At 64.2% G+C, this 15,538-nt stretch overlaps 1 long non-coding RNA gene and 10 other non-coding genes across 12 annotated transcripts in view; all 11 read right to left on the minus strand.

The window, feature by feature from the left end:
- LOC122122953 overlaps positions 1-15,538 on the minus strand; it is a 57,257-nt gene that overhangs the window by 39,837 nt on the left and 1,882 nt on the right. For both annotated transcript variants that reach the window (XR_006150217.1, XR_006150216.1), the window contains exons 2-11: positions 15,068-15,213; positions 13,945-14,095; positions 11,737-11,882; positions 10,614-10,764; positions 8,411-8,556; positions 7,286-7,436; positions 5,079-5,224; positions 3,956-4,106; positions 1,745-1,890; positions 622-772 (exon numbers count right to left, since the gene is read on the minus strand). This is a non-coding gene — a long non-coding RNA (uncharacterized LOC122122953). The remainder of the gene's footprint in view (positions 1-621; positions 773-1,744; positions 1,891-3,955; positions 4,107-5,078; positions 5,225-7,285; positions 7,437-8,410; positions 8,557-10,613; positions 10,765-11,736; positions 11,883-13,944; positions 14,096-15,067; positions 15,214-15,538) is intronic.
- On the minus strand, positions 409-502 carry LOC122123052. Its single transcript, XR_006150266.1, has one exon. It is a non-coding gene; the product is annotated as a small nucleolar RNA SNORD116 (small nucleolar RNA).
- Positions 1,494-1,590, minus strand: LOC122123085. The gene has a single exon (XR_006150298.1). It is a non-coding gene; the product is annotated as a small nucleolar RNA SNORD116 (small nucleolar RNA).
- On the minus strand, positions 3,743-3,836 carry LOC122123033. The gene has a single exon (XR_006150249.1). It is a non-coding gene; the product is annotated as a small nucleolar RNA SNORD116 (small nucleolar RNA).
- On the minus strand, positions 4,828-4,924 carry LOC122123087. Its single transcript, XR_006150299.1, has one exon. It is a non-coding gene; the product is annotated as a small nucleolar RNA SNORD116 (small nucleolar RNA).
- Positions 7,073-7,166, minus strand: LOC122123053. The gene has a single exon (XR_006150267.1). It is a non-coding gene; the product is annotated as a small nucleolar RNA SNORD116 (small nucleolar RNA).
- On the minus strand, positions 8,160-8,256 carry LOC122123088. Its single transcript, XR_006150300.1, has one exon. It is a non-coding gene; the product is annotated as a small nucleolar RNA SNORD116 (small nucleolar RNA).
- On the minus strand, positions 10,401-10,494 carry LOC122123054. Its single transcript, XR_006150268.1, has one exon. It is a non-coding gene; the product is annotated as a small nucleolar RNA SNORD116 (small nucleolar RNA).
- On the minus strand, positions 11,486-11,582 carry LOC122123089. The gene has a single exon (XR_006150301.1). It is a non-coding gene; the product is annotated as a small nucleolar RNA SNORD116 (small nucleolar RNA).
- Positions 13,732-13,825, minus strand: LOC122123055. Its single transcript, XR_006150269.1, has one exon. It is a non-coding gene; the product is annotated as a small nucleolar RNA SNORD116 (small nucleolar RNA).
- Positions 14,817-14,913, minus strand: LOC122123090. The gene has a single exon (XR_006150302.1). It is a non-coding gene; the product is annotated as a small nucleolar RNA SNORD116 (small nucleolar RNA).

The following is a 15,538-nucleotide window of genomic DNA, read 5'->3' on the forward strand; positions in this document are numbered from 1 at the left end:
GGGGTGGGCTAGCCCAAACCTCGGCCACACACACCTCGGGCCACAAAACCTCAACACCACACACGCTTCTACTGAGGGCACACGCTTCTACCTGGGGATCCAATCACCACGCGCACATCTGTCAAACACCTAGGCGCCTCCTCCTCTTCCTACCCGGGGACACGCACCGGCTGCCCCGTCACAGCCCAGCCGGCCAGAGGCCAGGGATGCCTATCGCGGGCACAGGCTGGGCGTGGCCTCCATCCACCTAACCAAACTGCCCCACAGAGCGAGTGTGCGCCCAACCCACAGCAAGCCCAGGATGGCAGTGTCTGAGTGCCAGGGAGGCGGTCTTCAGCAAGCGCCCCGCAGGTGCAAAGAATGTGTGCGACTGCGACTCGGGCCCCCGCTCCTACACTACCTGACTGTGGACCTCAGTCACGATGAGAACGACGGTTATAGAGTTTTCACTCATTTTGTTCAGCTTCCAAGGAATGTTATTTTGGGGAGTCATCATCGATCCAAGCACACCCGCTGGGCGCCAAGCAGCACACGGCACGCTGGGCGCCAGCAGCTCGGGGCAGGCCAAGCTCCAGCCCACACCGACGACAGCGGGACCCCCTCGGGCACAGCGAGGCTTACCTCCCTCTCTCCTCGGGGCCGATGCACTGTCCACGGCGGGTCACGACCCAGCAGGCCGGGCGGCTCGCGCCCCTTCAAGGCTACACTGCTCTCTGGGCCTGGCTGCCAACCCGTGGCCCCGCTGACCGAAGGTCTCCTGGGAAATCAGCGCCTGGGAGCGAAGAGAAATCAAGAGGGCCGTTGAGGAAAGGACCAAGGCCAATGGCTGACCCGTCGCGCAAAACTCCCTCCTTGCCCTAGCTCCATAGCTCTCTTTCATTCTCCTATCCCGCCCTCACGGGGCTTGTCTGGCCCATGAGCACAACAGCTCGTAGGAAGGCAGGCAAAACTTGGGGCCCATTAGTCGCACAGGATGTATGTGTGCGCGCGCGCGCGCGTGTGTGTGTGTGTGAGCGGGCGCACGTGCGTGTGTGTTCGTGTGCCTGTGCCTGGGGGTTGGGGTTTCTTTGTGCAAGTGTGAGACGGTGGTGGTGAAGGGATTGGTTGTTGGAGTCTACGCGTTGCGGTGTGTCCAAGGCAGCCGTTTGCGGGTGCATGCCTTTCAAACGCTGCCTATTCGTCCCCTGGACAAGGGACTGGCAGCCCGACGGCGCCCACGTGGCCAAAGACCACGGAGTCGGCAAGCAGAGCAAGGATGTGCTACTAACTGGTTGGCTGGCAGCTCTAGACACTTGAGCAGAAGCGAGACCCAGACGGGTCGGCCCAACCTCGGCCTCACAGGCAAGCCCCACTGGAGAAAGGAACGGTGAGTGCCAGGGCCCACTGCCGTGGCTGGCTACCTGTCTAGGGCTGCCGCCCGTGCCGGGGCACAAATGCGTGTGAGGGAAAGGCCTTCCTGGCTCCTACACTAGCTGGCTGGTGCAAAAAGTGCCGGACCTCAGTCACCGATGAGCGGAGACGGGAGTGAGTTTTCACTCATTTTGTTCAGCTTTTCCAAGGAATGTTTTTTTGGGGAATCATCATCGATCCAAGCACAGGCTCTGGGCGCCGAGCGGGACCCGGCCCGCGGGGCGCGAGCAGCACTGGCCAGGACATTTGCCGCAACGCCGAACGGCAAGCCTTGAGCAGCTCCCACCCACACCAAGGACCAGCACGGAACCCCCTTGGGCCCAGTAAGGCTCACCTCTCTCTCCCCGGGGCCGATGCACTGTCCACGGCGGGACAGGGAGCAGGCCGGGCGGCTCGCGCCCCTTCAAGGCTACACTGCTCCCTGGGCCTGGCATGCACCCCGAGGTCCCGCTGACCGAAGGCATCCTGGGCAATCAGCGCCTGGGGACCGAGAACAATCAAGAGCGCCGTTGAGGAAAAGGAACGAGGCCAAGAGCTGACCCGTCACGCCAACTCGCAGCTTGCCCCAACTCCACAGCTATCTGTCTTCTGCTTTCCGGTGCCACCCTCCTCCAGGGGTTTCGGCACGACCATGCGCCTGTGACAGCGCTCGGGGTCTACCAAGCCAGATGAGGGGGCCCGTGGGTGGGGGCATGCGTGCCTGTGTTGCGTGTGTGTCTGTTCGTGGGTGTGCGGGTGTGCGGGTTCGCGTGGGCGTCAGGTTGGTGTGGGCCAGCTACCCTGACCCACTACCCAGTCCTGTGTAGTTGTCGCAGGACCACGCCTTGAAATCTCTGCCCGCCACCTGCACACACCCATGCAGTGTCTGCCACTCACAGCCCGTCTCCTTTCACCAGCATCGTCGTACCGGCAACAGGGCCCAGGGGGCGCCCGCGCTAAGCTGCTTCTCCTTCAACCCTCCTGCACGGACTCTGCCAGGGCCTCTGCCCACTGTCGGGGGAGGACTGGGGACGCCTCTGAGCCGCCTGCTGACGGCAGGCTCCTCGGAGCCCCAATTCACAAGGCCCTGCCCAACACAGAGAAACACAGAGCCTGCCCAATGCTCCTCCTTCCCCCCCGCCACCCCCCACACACACTCAGCCATGACGGCCCTACCGACCTAGACCCATCCGGCCCAAGGCCTGCCCACTCTGCCTATCCTGGCCGGGCCATGCAAGCATCCACCGGCTTGGCTCGACTGCCACAGTCCCGCTAACGGACTGCTAGTGCTTTGGCCAAGGACCTGCACCCACACCTCCATCGCACCCCACGGGCCAACCGCGGGACTCCTCAGCCTCCTCCCCACAGGCCTGCGCAACCTGCGCTGCCGGCGGGGGACACTAACGGCACAAGCGCCCGCCACCATCACACCGCGCACCCTGCCCAAGGCTGTCCCCAGACCAGCAAGAAAACTCAGCGGACAGTCTCTGCCCAGGCCCCGCACTCCGCCTCAAGTCAATCCTGGGCCTGGCCGCACCGCACTCTGCACCCCCGGGGGTGGATTTCCCCAAAGGGCCCGGGCGCTTGAAACCCGCACCCAACCACCCCTCCCCACCCCCCGTTCCGCAGTGCACCAAATGCGCCTGCAGGGGACCAGGGCACACAATGACCACAGGGCCCAAACCAGCCCCACTGCAGCTCCCCGCCCGCCCGCCCGCCCGCCCGCCCGCCCGCCCCATGGGGAACTCAGCCCTGGCCACTGCAAGCCGCCAAACGCACCCCTGCACTGCGCACTCCTCCCACTCCCCGCATGCCAACAGGGACCCAATCCTCTCCTAGCTGGCTCCACTGTCCGCCCCAAGGCGGGCTCTCCTTCCCCATACCCTCAACGGGGAACCTCTGGGCAGCCAGACTTGGTCTCTGGGAGACCAACACCAAGCCTGCGGGGGTGGGCTAGCCCAAACCTCGGCCACACACACCTCGGGCCACAAAACCTCAACACCACACACGCTTCTACTGAGGGCACACGCTTCTACCTGGGGATCCAATCACCACGCGCACATCTGTCAAACACCTAGGCGCCTCCTCCTCTTCCTACCCGGGGACACGCACCGGCTGCCCCGTCACAGCCCAGCCGGCCAGAGGCCAGGGATGCCTATCGCGGGCACAGGCTGGGCGTGGCCTCCATCCACCTAACCAAACTGCCCCACAGAGCGAGTGTGCTCCCAACCCACAGCAAGCCCAGGATGGCAGTGTCTGAGTGCCAGGGAGGCGGTCTTCAGCAAGCGCCCCGCAGGTGCAAAGAATGTGTGCGACTGCGACTCGGGCCCCCGCTCCTACACTACCTGACTGTGGACGTCAGTCACGATGAGAACGACGGTTATAGAGTTTTCACTCATTTTGTTCAGCTTCCAAGGAATGTTATTTTGGGGAGTCATCATCGATCCAAGCACACCCGCTGGGCGCCAAGCAGCACACGGCACGCTGGGCGCCAGCAGCTCGGGGCAGGCCAAGCTCCAGCCCACACCGACGACAGCGGGACCCCCTCGGGCACAGCGAGGCTTACCTCCCTCTCTCCTCGGGGCCGATGCACTGTCCACGGCGGGTCACGACCCAGCAGGCCGGGCGGCTCGCGCCCCTTCAAGGCTACACTGCTCTCTGGGCCTGGCTGCCAACCCGTGGCCCCGCTGACCGAAGGTCTCCTGGGAAATCAGCGCCTGGGAGCGAAGAGAAATCAAGAGGGCCGTTGAGGAAAGGACCAAGGCCAATGGCTGACCCGTCGCGCAAAACTCCCTCCTTGCCCTAGCTCCATAGCTCTCTTTCATTCTCCTATCCCGCCCTCACGGGGCTTGTCTGGCCCATGAGCACAACAGCTCGTAGGAAGGCAGGCAAAACTTGGGGCCCATTAGTCGCACAGGATGTATGTGTGCGCGCGCGCGCGCGTGTGTGTGTGTGTGAGCGGGCGCACGTGCGTGTGTGTTCGTGTGCCTGTGCCTGGGGGTTGGGGTTTCTTTGTGCAAGTGTGAGACGGTGGTGGTGAAGGGATTGGTTGTTGGAGTCTACGCGTTGCGGTGTGTCCAAGGCAGCCGTTTGCGGGTGCATGCCTTTCAAACGCTGCCTATTCGTCCCCTGGACAAGGGACTGGCAGCCCGACGGCGCCCACGTGGCCAAAGACCACGGAGTCGGCAAGCAGAGCAAGGATGTGCTACTAACTGGTTGGCTGGCAGCTCTAGACACTTGAGCAGAAGCGAGACCCAGACGGGTCGGCCCAACCTCGGCCTCACAGGCAAGCCCCACTGGAGAAAGGAACGGTGAGTGCCAGGGCCCACTGCCGTGGCTGGCTACCTGTCTAGGGCTGCCGCCCGTGCCGGGGCACAAATGCGTGTGAGGGAAAGGCCTTCCTGGCTCCTACACTAGCTGGCTGGTGCAAAAAGTGCCGGACCTCAGTCACCGATGAGCGGAGACGGGAGTGAGTTTTCACTCATTTTGTTCAGCTTTTCCAAGGAATGTTTTTTTGGGGAATCATCATCGATCCAAGCACAGGCTCTGGGCGCCGAGCGGGACCCGGCCCGCGGGGCGCGAGCAGCACTGGCCAGGACATTTGCCGCAACGCCGAACGGCAAGCCTTGAGCAGCTCCCACCCACACCAAGGACCAGCACGGAACCCCCTTGGGCCCAGTAAGGCTCACCTCTCTCTCCCCGGGGCCGATGCACTGTCCACGGCGGGACAGGGAGCAGGCCGGGCGGCTCGCGCCCCTTCAAGGCTACACTGCTCCCTGGGCCTGGCATGCACCCCGAGGTCCCGCTGACCGAAGGCATCCTGGGCAATCAGCGCCTGGGGACCGAGAACAATCAAGAGCGCCGTTGAGGAAAAGGAACGAGGCCAAGAGCTGACCCGTCACGCCAACTCGCAGCTTGCCCCAACTCCACAGCTATCTGTCTTCTGCTTTCCGGTGCCACCCTCCTCCAGGGGTTTCGGCACGACCATGCGCCTGTGACAGCGCTCGGGGTCTACCAAGCCAGATGAGGGGGCCCGTGGGTGGGGGCATGCGTGCCTGTGTTGCGTGTGTGTCTGTTCGTGGGTGTGCGGGTGTGCGGGTTCGCGTGGGCGTCAGGTTGGTGTGGGCCAGCTACCCTGACCCACTACCCAGTCCTGTGTAGTTGTCGCAGGACCACGCCTTGAAATCTCTGCCCGCCACCTGCACACACCCATGCAGTGTCTGCCACTCACAGCCCGTCTCCTTTCACCAGCATCGTCGTACCGGCAACAGGGCCCAGGGGGCGCCCGCGCTAAGCTGCTTCTCCTTCAACCCTCCTGCACGGACTCTGCCAGGGCCTCTGCCCACTGTCGGGGGAGGACTGGGGACGCCTCTGAGCCGCCTGCTGACGGCAGGCTCCTCGGAGCCCCAATTCACAAGGCCCTGCCCAACACAGAGAAACACAGAGCCTGCCCAATGCTCCTCCTTCCCCCCCGCCACCCCCCACACACACTCAGCCATGACGGCCCTACCGACCTAGACCCATCCGGCCCAAGGCCTGCCCACTCTGCCTATCCTGGCCGGGCCATGCAAGCATCCACCGGCTTGGCTCGACTGCCACAGTCCCGCTAACGGACTGCTAGTGCTTTGGCCAAGGACCTGCACCCACACCTCCATCGCACCCCACGGGCCAACCGCGGGACTCCTCAGCCTCCTCCCCACAGGCCTGCGCAACCTGCGCTGCCGGCGGGGGACACTAACGGCACAAGCGCCCGCCACCATCACACCGCGCACCCTGCCCAAGGCTGTCCCCAGACCAGCAAGAAAACTCAGCGGACAGTCTCTGCCCAGGCCCCGCACTCCGCCTCAAGTCAATCCTGGGCCTGGCCGCACCGCACTCTGCACCCCCGGGGGTGGATTTCCCCAAAGGGCCCGGGCGCTTGAAACCCGCACCCAACCACCCCTCCCCACCCCCCGTTCCGCAGTGCACCAAATGCGCCTGCAGGGGACCAGGGCACACAATGACCACAGGGCCCAAACCAGCCCCACTGCAGCTCCCCGCCCGCCCGCCCGCCCGCCCGCCCGCCCCATGGGGAACTCAGCCCTGGCCACTGCAAGCCGCCAAACGCACCCCTGCACTGCGCACTCCTCCCACTCCCCGCATGCCAACAGGGACCCAATCCTCTCCTAGCTGGCTCCACTGTCCGCCCCAAGGCGGGCTCTCCTTCCCCATACCCTCAACGGGGAACCTCTGGGCAGCCAGACTTGGTCTCTGGGAGACCAACACCAAGCCTGCGGGGGTGGGCTAGCCCAAACCTCGGCCACACACACCTCGGGCCACAAAACCTCAACACCACACACGCTTCTACTGAGGGCACACGCTTCTACCTGGGGATCCAATCACCACGCGCACATCTGTCAAACACCTAGGCGCCTCCTCCTCTTCCTACCCGGGGACACGCACCGGCTGCCCCGTCACAGCCCAGCCGGCCAGAGGCCAGGGATGCCTATCGCGGGCACAGGCTGGGCGTGGCCTCCATCCACCTAACCAAACTGCCCCACAGAGCGAGCGTGCTCCCAACCCACAGCAAGCCCAGGATGGCAGTGTCTGAGTGCCAGGGAGGCGGTCTTCAGCAAGCGCCCCGCAGGTGCAAAGAATGTGTGCGACTGCGACTCGGGCCCCCGCTCCTACACTACCTGACTGTGGACCTCAGTCACGATGAGAACGACGGTTATAGAGTTTTCACTCATTTTGTTCAGCTTCCAAGGAATGTTATTTTGGGGAGTCATCATCGATCCAAGCACACCCGCTGGGCGCCAAGCAGCACACGGCACGCTGGGCGCCAGCAGCTCGGGGCAGGCCAAGCTCCAGCCCACACCGACGACAGCGGGACCCCCTCGGGCACAGCGAGGCTTACCTCCCTCTCTCCTCGGGGCCGATGCACTGTCCACGGCGGGTCACGACCCAGCAGGCCGGGCGGCTCGTGCCCCTTCAAGGCTACACTGCTCTCTGGGCCTGGCTGCCAACCCGTGGCCCCGCTGACCGAAGGTCTCCTGGGAAATCAGCGCCTGGGAGCGAAGAGAAATCAAGAGGGCCGTTGAGGAAAGGACCAAGGCCAATGGCTGACCCGTCGCGCAAAACTCCCTCCTTGCCCTAGCTCCATAGCTCTCTTTCATACTCCTATCCCGCCCTCACGGGGCTTGTCTGGCCCATGAGCACAACAGCTCGTAGGAAGGCAGGCAAAACTTGGGGCCCATTAGTCGCACAGGATGTATGTGTGCGCGCGCGCGCGTGTGTGTGTGTGTGTGTGAGCGGGCGCAGGTGCGTGTGTGTTCGTGTGCCTGTGCCTGGGGGTTGGGGTTTCTTTGTGCAAGTGTGAGACGGTGGTGGTGAAGGGATTGGTTGTTGGAGTCTACGCGTTGCGGTGTGTCCAAGGCAGCCGTTTGTGGGTGCATGCCTTTCAAACGCTGCCTATTCGTCCCCTGGACAAGGGACTGGCAGCCCGACGGCGCCCACGTGGCCAAAGACCACGGAGTCGGCAAGCAGAGCAAGGATGTGCTACTAACTGGTTGGCTGGCAGCTCTAGACACTTGAGCAGAAGCGAGACCCAGACGGGTCGGCCCAACCTCGGCCTCACAGGCAAGCCCCACTGGAGAAAGGAACGGTGAGTGCCAGGGCCCACTGCCGTGGCTGGCTACCTGTCTAGGGCTGCCGCCCGTGCCGGGGCACAAATGCGTGTGAGGGAAAGGCCTTCCTGGCTCCTACACTAGCTGGCTGGTGCAAAAAGTGCCGGACCTCAGTCACCGATGAGCGGAGACGGGAGTGAGTTTTCACTCATTTTGTTCAGCTTTTCCAAGGAATGTTTTTTTGGGGAATCATCATCGATCCAAGCACAGGCTCTGGGCGCCGAGCGGGACCCGGCCCGCGGGGCGCGAGCAGCACTGGCCAGGACATTTGCCGCAACGCCGAACGGCAAGCCTTGAGCAGCTCCCACCCACACCAAGGACCAGCACGGAACCCCCTTGGGCCCAGTAAGGCTCACCTCTCTCTCCCCGGGGCCGATGCACTGTCCACGGCGGGACAGGGAGCAGGCCGGGCGGCTCGCGCCCCTTCAAGGCTACACTGCTCCCTGGGCCTGGCATGCACCCCGAGGTCCCGCTGACCGAAGGCATCCTGGGCAATCAGCGCCTGGGGACCGAGAACAATCAAGAGCGCCGTTGAGGAAAAGGAACGAGGCCAAGAGCTGACCCGTCACGCCAACTCGCAGCTTGCCCCAACTCCACAGCTATCTGTCTTCTGCTTTCCGGTGCCACCCTCCTCCAGGGGTTTCGGCACGACCATGCGCCTGTGACAGCGCTCGGGGTCTACCAAGCCAGATGAGGGGGCCCGTGGGTGGGGGCATGCGTGCCTGTGTTGCGTGTGTGTCTGTTCGTGGGTGTGCGGGTGTGCGGGTTCGCGTGGGCGTCAGGTTGGTGTGGGCCAGCTACCCTGACCCACTACCCAGTCCTGTGTAGTTGTCGCAGGACCACGCCTTGAAATCTCTGCCCGCCACCTGCACACACCCATGCAGTGTCTGCCACTCACAGCCCGTCTCCTTTCACCAGCATCGTCGTACCGGCAACAGGGCCCAGGGGGCGCCCGCGCTAAGCTGCTTCTCCTTCAACCCTCCTGCACGGACTCTGCCAGGGCCTCTGCCCACTGTCGGGGGAGGACTGGGGACGCCTCTGAGCCGCCTGCTGACGGCAGGCTCCTCGGAGCCCCAATTCACAAGGCCCTGCCCAACACAGAGAAACACAGAGCCTGCCCAATGCTCCTCCTTCCCCCCCGCCACCCCCCACACACACTCAGCCATGACGGCCCTACCGACCTAGACCCATCCGGCCCAAGGCCTGCCCACTCTGCCTATCCTGGCCGGGCCATGCAAGCATCCACCGGCTTGGCTCGACTGCCACAGTCCCGCTAACGGACTGCTAGTGCTTTGGCCAAGGACCTGCACCCACACCTCCATCGCACCCCACGGGCCAACCGCGGGACTCCTCAGCCTCCTCCCCACAGGCCTGCGCAACCTGCGCTGCCGGCGGGGGACACTAACGGCACAAGCGCCCGCCACCATCACACCGCGCACCCTGCCCAAGGCTGTCCCCAGACCAGCAAGAAAACTCAGCGGACAGTCTCTGCCCAGGCCCCGCACTCCGCCTCAAGTCAATCCTGGGCCTGGCCGCACCGCACTCTGCACCCCCGGGGGTGGATTTCCCCAAAGGGCCCGGGCGCTTGAAACCCGCACCCAACCACCCCTCCCCACCCCCCGTTCCGCAGTGCACCAAATGCGCCTGCAGGGGACCAGGGCACACAATGACCACAGGGCCCAAACCAGCCCCACTGCAGCTCCCCGCCCGCCCGCCCGCCCGCCCGCCCCATGGGGAACTCAGCCCTGGCCACTGCAAGCCGCCAAACGCACCCCTGCACTGCGCACTCCTCCCACTCCCCGCATGCCAACAGGGACCCAATCCTCTCCTAGCTGGCTCCACTGTCCGCCCCAAGGCGGGCTCTCCTTCCCCATACCCTCAACGGGGAACCTCTGGGCAGCCAGACTTGGTCTCTGGGAGACCAACACCAAGCCTGCGGGGGTGGGCTAGCCCAAACCTCGGCCACACACACCTTGGGCCACAAAACCTCAACACCACACACGCTTCTACTGAGGGCACACGCTTCTACCTGGGGATCCAATCACCACGCGCACATCTGTCAAACACCTAGGCGCCTCCTCCTCTTCCTACCCGGGGACACGCACCGGCTGCCCCGTCACAGCCCAGCCGGCCAGAGGCCAGGGATGCCTATCGCGGGCACAGGCTGGGCGTGGCCTCCATCCACCTAACCAAACTGCCCCACAGAGCGAGCGTGCTCCCAACCCACAGCAAGCCCAGGATGGCAGTGTCTGAGTGCCAGGGAGGCGGTCTTCAGCAAGCGCCCCGCAGGTGCAAAGAATGTGTGCGACTGCGACTCGGGCCCCCGCTCCTACACTACCTGACTGTGGACCTCAGTCACGATGAGAACGACGGTTATAGAGTTTTCACTCATTTTGTTCAGCTTCCAAGGAATGTTATTTTGGGGAGTCATCATCGATCCAAGCACACCCGCTGGGCGCCAAGCAGCACACGGCACGCTGGGCGCCAGCAGCTCGGGGCAGGCCAAGCTCCAGCCCACACCGACGACAGCGGGACCCCCTCGGGCACAGCGAGGCTTACCTCCCTCTCTCCTCGGGGCCGATGCACTGTCCACGGCGGGTCACGACCCAGCAGGCCGGGCGGCTCGTGCCCCTTCAAGGCTACACTGCTCTCTGGGCCTGGCTGCCAACCCGTGGCCCCGCTGACCGAAGGTCTCCTGGGAAATCAGCGCCTGGGAGCGAAGAGAAATCAAGAGGGCCGTTGAGGAAAGGACCAAGGCCAATGGCTGACCCGTCGCGCAAAACTCCCTCCTTGCCCTAGCTCCATAGCTCTCTTTCATACTCCTATCCCGCCCTCACGGGGCTTGTCTGGCCCATGAGCACAACAGCTCGTAGGAAGGCAGGCAAAACTTGGGGCCCATTAGTCGCACAGGATGTATGTGTGCGCGTGCGCGCGTGTGTGTGTGTGTGTGAGCGGGCGCAGGTGCGTGTGTGTTCGTGTGCCTGTGCCTGGGGGTTGGGGTTTCTTTGTGCAAGTGTGAGACGGTGGTGGTGAAGGGATTGGTTGTTGGAGTCTACGCGTTGCGGTGTGTCCAAGGCAGCCGTTTGCGGGTGCATGCCTTTCAAACGCTGCCTATTCGTCCCCTGGACAAGGGACTGGCAGCCCGACGGCGCCCACGTGGCCAAAGACCACGGAGTCGGCAAGCAGAGCAAGGATGTGCTACTAACTGGTTGGCTGGCAGCTCTAGACACTTGAGCAGAAGCGAGACCCAGACGGGTCGGCCCAACCTCGGCCTCACAGGCAAGCCCCACTGGAGAAAGGAACGGTGAGTGCCAGGGCCCACTGCCGTGGCTGGCTACCTGTCTAGGGCTGCCGCCCGTGCCGGGGCACAAATGCGTGTGAGGGAAAGGCCTTCCTGGCTCCTACACTAGCTGGCTGGTGCAAAAAGTGCCGGACCTCAGTCACCGATGAGCGGAGACGGGAGTGAGTTTTCACTCATTTTGTTCAGCTTTTCCAAGGAATGTTTTTTTGGGGAATCATCATCGATCCAAGCACAGGCTCTGGGCGCCGAGCGGGACCCGGCCCGCGGGGCGCGAGCAGCACTGGCCAGGACATTTGCCGCAACGCCGAACGGCAAGCCTTGAGCAGCTCCCACCCACACCAAGGACCAGCACGGAACCCCCTTGGGCCCAGTAAGGCTCACCTCTCTCTCCCCGGGGCCGATGCACTGTCCACGGCGGGACAGGGAGCAGGCCGGGCGGCTCGCGCCCCTTCAAGGCTACACTGCTCCCTGGGCCTGGCATGCACCCCGAGGTCCCGCTGACCGAAGGCATCCTGGGCAATCAGCGCCTGGGGACCGAGAACAATCAAGAGCGCCGTTGAGGAAAAGGAACGAGGCCAAGAGCTGACCCGTCACGCCAACTCGCAGCTTGCCCCAACTCCACAGCTATCTGTCTTCTGCTTTCCGGTGCCACCCTCCTCCAGGGGTTTCGGCACGACCATGCGCCTGTGACAGCGCTCGGGGTCTACCAAGCCAGATGAGGGGGCCCGTGGGTGGGGGCATGCGTGCCTGTGTTGCGTGTGTGTCTGTTCGTGGGTGTGCGGGTGTGCGGGTTCGCGTGGGCGTCAGGTTGGTGTGGGCCAGCTACCCTGACCCACTACCCAGTCCTGTGTAGTTGTCGCAGGACCACGCCTTGAAATCTCTGCCCGCCACCTGCACACACCCATGCAGTGTCTGCCACTCACAGCCCGTCTCCTTTCACCAGCATCGTCGTACCGGCAACAGGGCCCAGGGGGCGCCCGCGCTAAGCTGCTTCTCCTTCAACCCTCCTGCACGGACTCTGCCAGGGCCTCTGCCCACTGTCGGGGGAGGACTGGGGACGCCTCTGAGCCGCCTGCTGACGGCAGGCTCCTCGGAGCCCCAATTCACAAGGCCCTGCCCAACACAGAGAAACACAGAGCCTGCCCAATGCTCCTCCTTCCCCCCCGCCACCCCCCCACACACACTCAGCCATGACGGCCCTACCGACCTAGACCCATCCGGCCCAAGGCCTGCCCACTCTGCCTATCCTGGCCGGGCCATGCAAGCATCCACCGGCTTGGCTCGACTGCCACAGTCCCGCTAACGGACTGCTAGTGCTTTGGCCAAGGACCTGCACCCACACCTCCATCGCACCCCACGGGCCAACCGCGGGACTCCTCAGCCTCCTCCCCACAGGCCTGCGCAACCTGCGCTGCCGGCGGGGGACACTAACGGCACAAGCGCCCGCCACCATCACACCGCGCACCCTGCCCAAGGCTGTCCCCAGACCAGCAAGAAAACTCAGCGGACAGTCTCTGCCCAGGCCCCGCACTCCGCCTCAAGTCAATCCTGGGCCTGGCCGCACCGCACTCTGCACCCCCGGGGGTGGATTTCCCCAAAGGGCCCGGGCGCTTGAAACCCGCACCCAACCACCCCTCCCCACCCCCCGTTCCGCAGTGCACCAAATGCGCCTGCAGGGGACCAGGGCACACAATGACCACAGGGCCCAAACCAGCCCCACTGCAGCTCCCCGCCCGCCCGCCCGCCCGCCCGCCCGCCCCATGGGGAACTCAGCCCTGGCCACTGCAAGCCGCCAAACGCACCCCTGCACTGCGCACTCCTCCCACTCCCCGCATGCCAACAGGGACCCAATCCTCTCCTAGCTGGCTCCACTGTCCGCCCCAAGGCGGGCTCTCCTTCCCCATACCCTCAACGGGGAACCTCTGGGCAGCCAGACTTGGTCTCTGGGAGACCAACACCAAGCCTGCGGGGGTGGGCTAGCCCAAACCTCGGCCACACACACCTCGGGCCACAAAACCTCAACACCACACACGCTTCTACTGAGGGCACACGCTTCTACCTGGGGATCCAATCACCACGCGCACATCTGTCAAACACCTAGGCGCCTCCTCCTCTTCCTACCCGGGGACACGCACCGGCTGCCCCGTCACAGCCCAGCCGGCCAGAGGCCAGGGATGCCTATCGCGGGCACAGGCTGGGCGTGGCCTCCATCCACCTAACCAAACTGCCCCACAGAGCGAGTGTGCTCCCAACCCACAGCAAGCCCAGGATGGCAGTGTCTGAGTGCCAGGGAGGCGGTCTTCAGCAAGCGCCCCGCAGGTGCAAAGAATGTGTGCGACTGCGACTCGGGCCCCCGCTCCTACACTACCTGACTGTGGACCTCAGTCACGATGAGAACGACGGTTATAGAGTTTTCACTCATTTTGTTCAGCTTCCAAGGAATGTTATTTTGGGGAGTCATCATCGATCCAAGCACACCCGCTGGGCGCCAAGCAGCACACGGCACGCTGGGCGCCAGCAGCTCGGGGCAGGCCAAGCTCCAGCCCACACCGACGACAGCGGGACCCCCTCGGGCACAGCGAGGCTTACCTCCCTCTCTCCTCGGGGCCGATGCACTGTCCACGGCGGGTCACGACCCAGCAGGCCGGGCGGCTCGCGCCCCTTCAAGGCTACACTGCTCTCTGGGCCTGGCTGCCAACCCGTGGCCCCGCTGACCGAAGGTCTCCTGGGAAATCAGCGCCTGGGAGCGAAGAGAAATCAAGAGGGCCGTTGAGGAAAGGACCAAGGCCAATGGCTGACCCGTCGCGCAAAACTCCCTCCTTGCCCTAGCTCCATAGCTCTCTTTCATTCTCCTATCCCGCCCTCACGGGGCTTGTCTGGCCCATGAGCACAACAGCTCGTAGGAAGGCAGGCAAAACTTGGGGCCCATTAGTCGCACAGGATGTATGTGTGCGCGCGCGCGCGTGTGTGTGTGTGTGTGAGCGGGCGCACGTGCGTGTGTGTTCGTGTGCCTGTGCCTGGGGGTTGGGGTTTCTTTGTGCAAGTGTGAGACGGTGGTGGTGAAGGGATTGGTTGTTGGAGTCTACGCGTTGCGGTGTGTCCAAGGCAGCCGTTTGCGGGTGCATGCCTTTCAAACGCTGCCTATTCGTCCCCTGGACAAGGGACTGGCAGCCCGACGGCGCCCACGTGGCCAAAGACCACGGAGTCGGCAAGCAGAGCAAGGATGTGCTACTAACTGGTTGGCTGGCAGCTCTAGACACTTGAGCAGAAGCGAGACCCAGACGGGTCGGCCCAACCTCGGCCTCACAGGCAAGCCCCACTGGAGAAAGGAACGGTGAGTGCCAGGGCCCACTGCCGTGGCTGGCTACCTGTCTAGGGCTGCCGCCCGTGCCGGGGCACAAATGCGTGTGAGGGAAAGGCCTTCCTGGCTCCTACACTAGCTGGCTGGTGCAAAAAGTGCCGGACCTCAGTCACCGATGAGCGGAGACGGGAGTGAGTTTTCACTCATTTTGTTCAGCTTTTCCAAGGAATGTTTTTTTGGGGAATCATCATCGATCCAAGCACAGGCTCTGGGCGCCGAGCGGGACCCGGCCCGCGGGGCGCGAGCAGCACTGGCCAGGACATTTGCCGCAACGCCGAACGGCAAGCCTTGAGCAGCTCCCACCCACACCAAGGACCAGCACGGAACCCCCTTGGGCCCAGTAAGGCTCACCTCTCTCTCCCCGGGGCCGATGCACTGTCCACGGCGGGACAGGGAGCAGGCCGGGCGGCTCGCGCCCCTTCAAGGCTACACTGCTCCCTGGGCCTGGCATGCACCCCGAGGTCCCGCTGACCGAAGGCATCCTGGGCAATCAGCGCCTGGGGACCGAGAACAATCAAGAGCGCCGTTGAGGAAAAGGAACGAGGCCAAGAGCTGACCCGTCACGCCAACTCGCAGCTTGCCCCAACTCCACAGCTATCTGTCTTCTGCTTTCCGGTGCCACCCTCCTCCAGGGGTTTCGGCACGACCATGCGCCTGTGACAGCGCTCGGGGTCTACCAAGCCAGATGAGGGGGCCCGTGGGTGGGGGCATGCGTGCCTGTGTTGCGTGTGTGTCTGTTCGTGGGTGTGCGGGTGTGCGGGTTCGCGTGGGCGTCAGGTTGGTGTGGGCCAGCTACCCTGACCCACTACCCAGTCCTGTGTA

Source organism: Dipodomys spectabilis, unplaced genomic scaffold (genome assembly GCF_019054845.1).
Source record: "Dipodomys spectabilis isolate Male_0828 unplaced genomic scaffold, ASM1905484v1 ptg000219l, whole genome shotgun sequence".
NCBI classification, from domain to species: Eukaryota; Metazoa; Chordata; class Mammalia; order Rodentia; family Heteromyidae; genus Dipodomys; species Dipodomys spectabilis.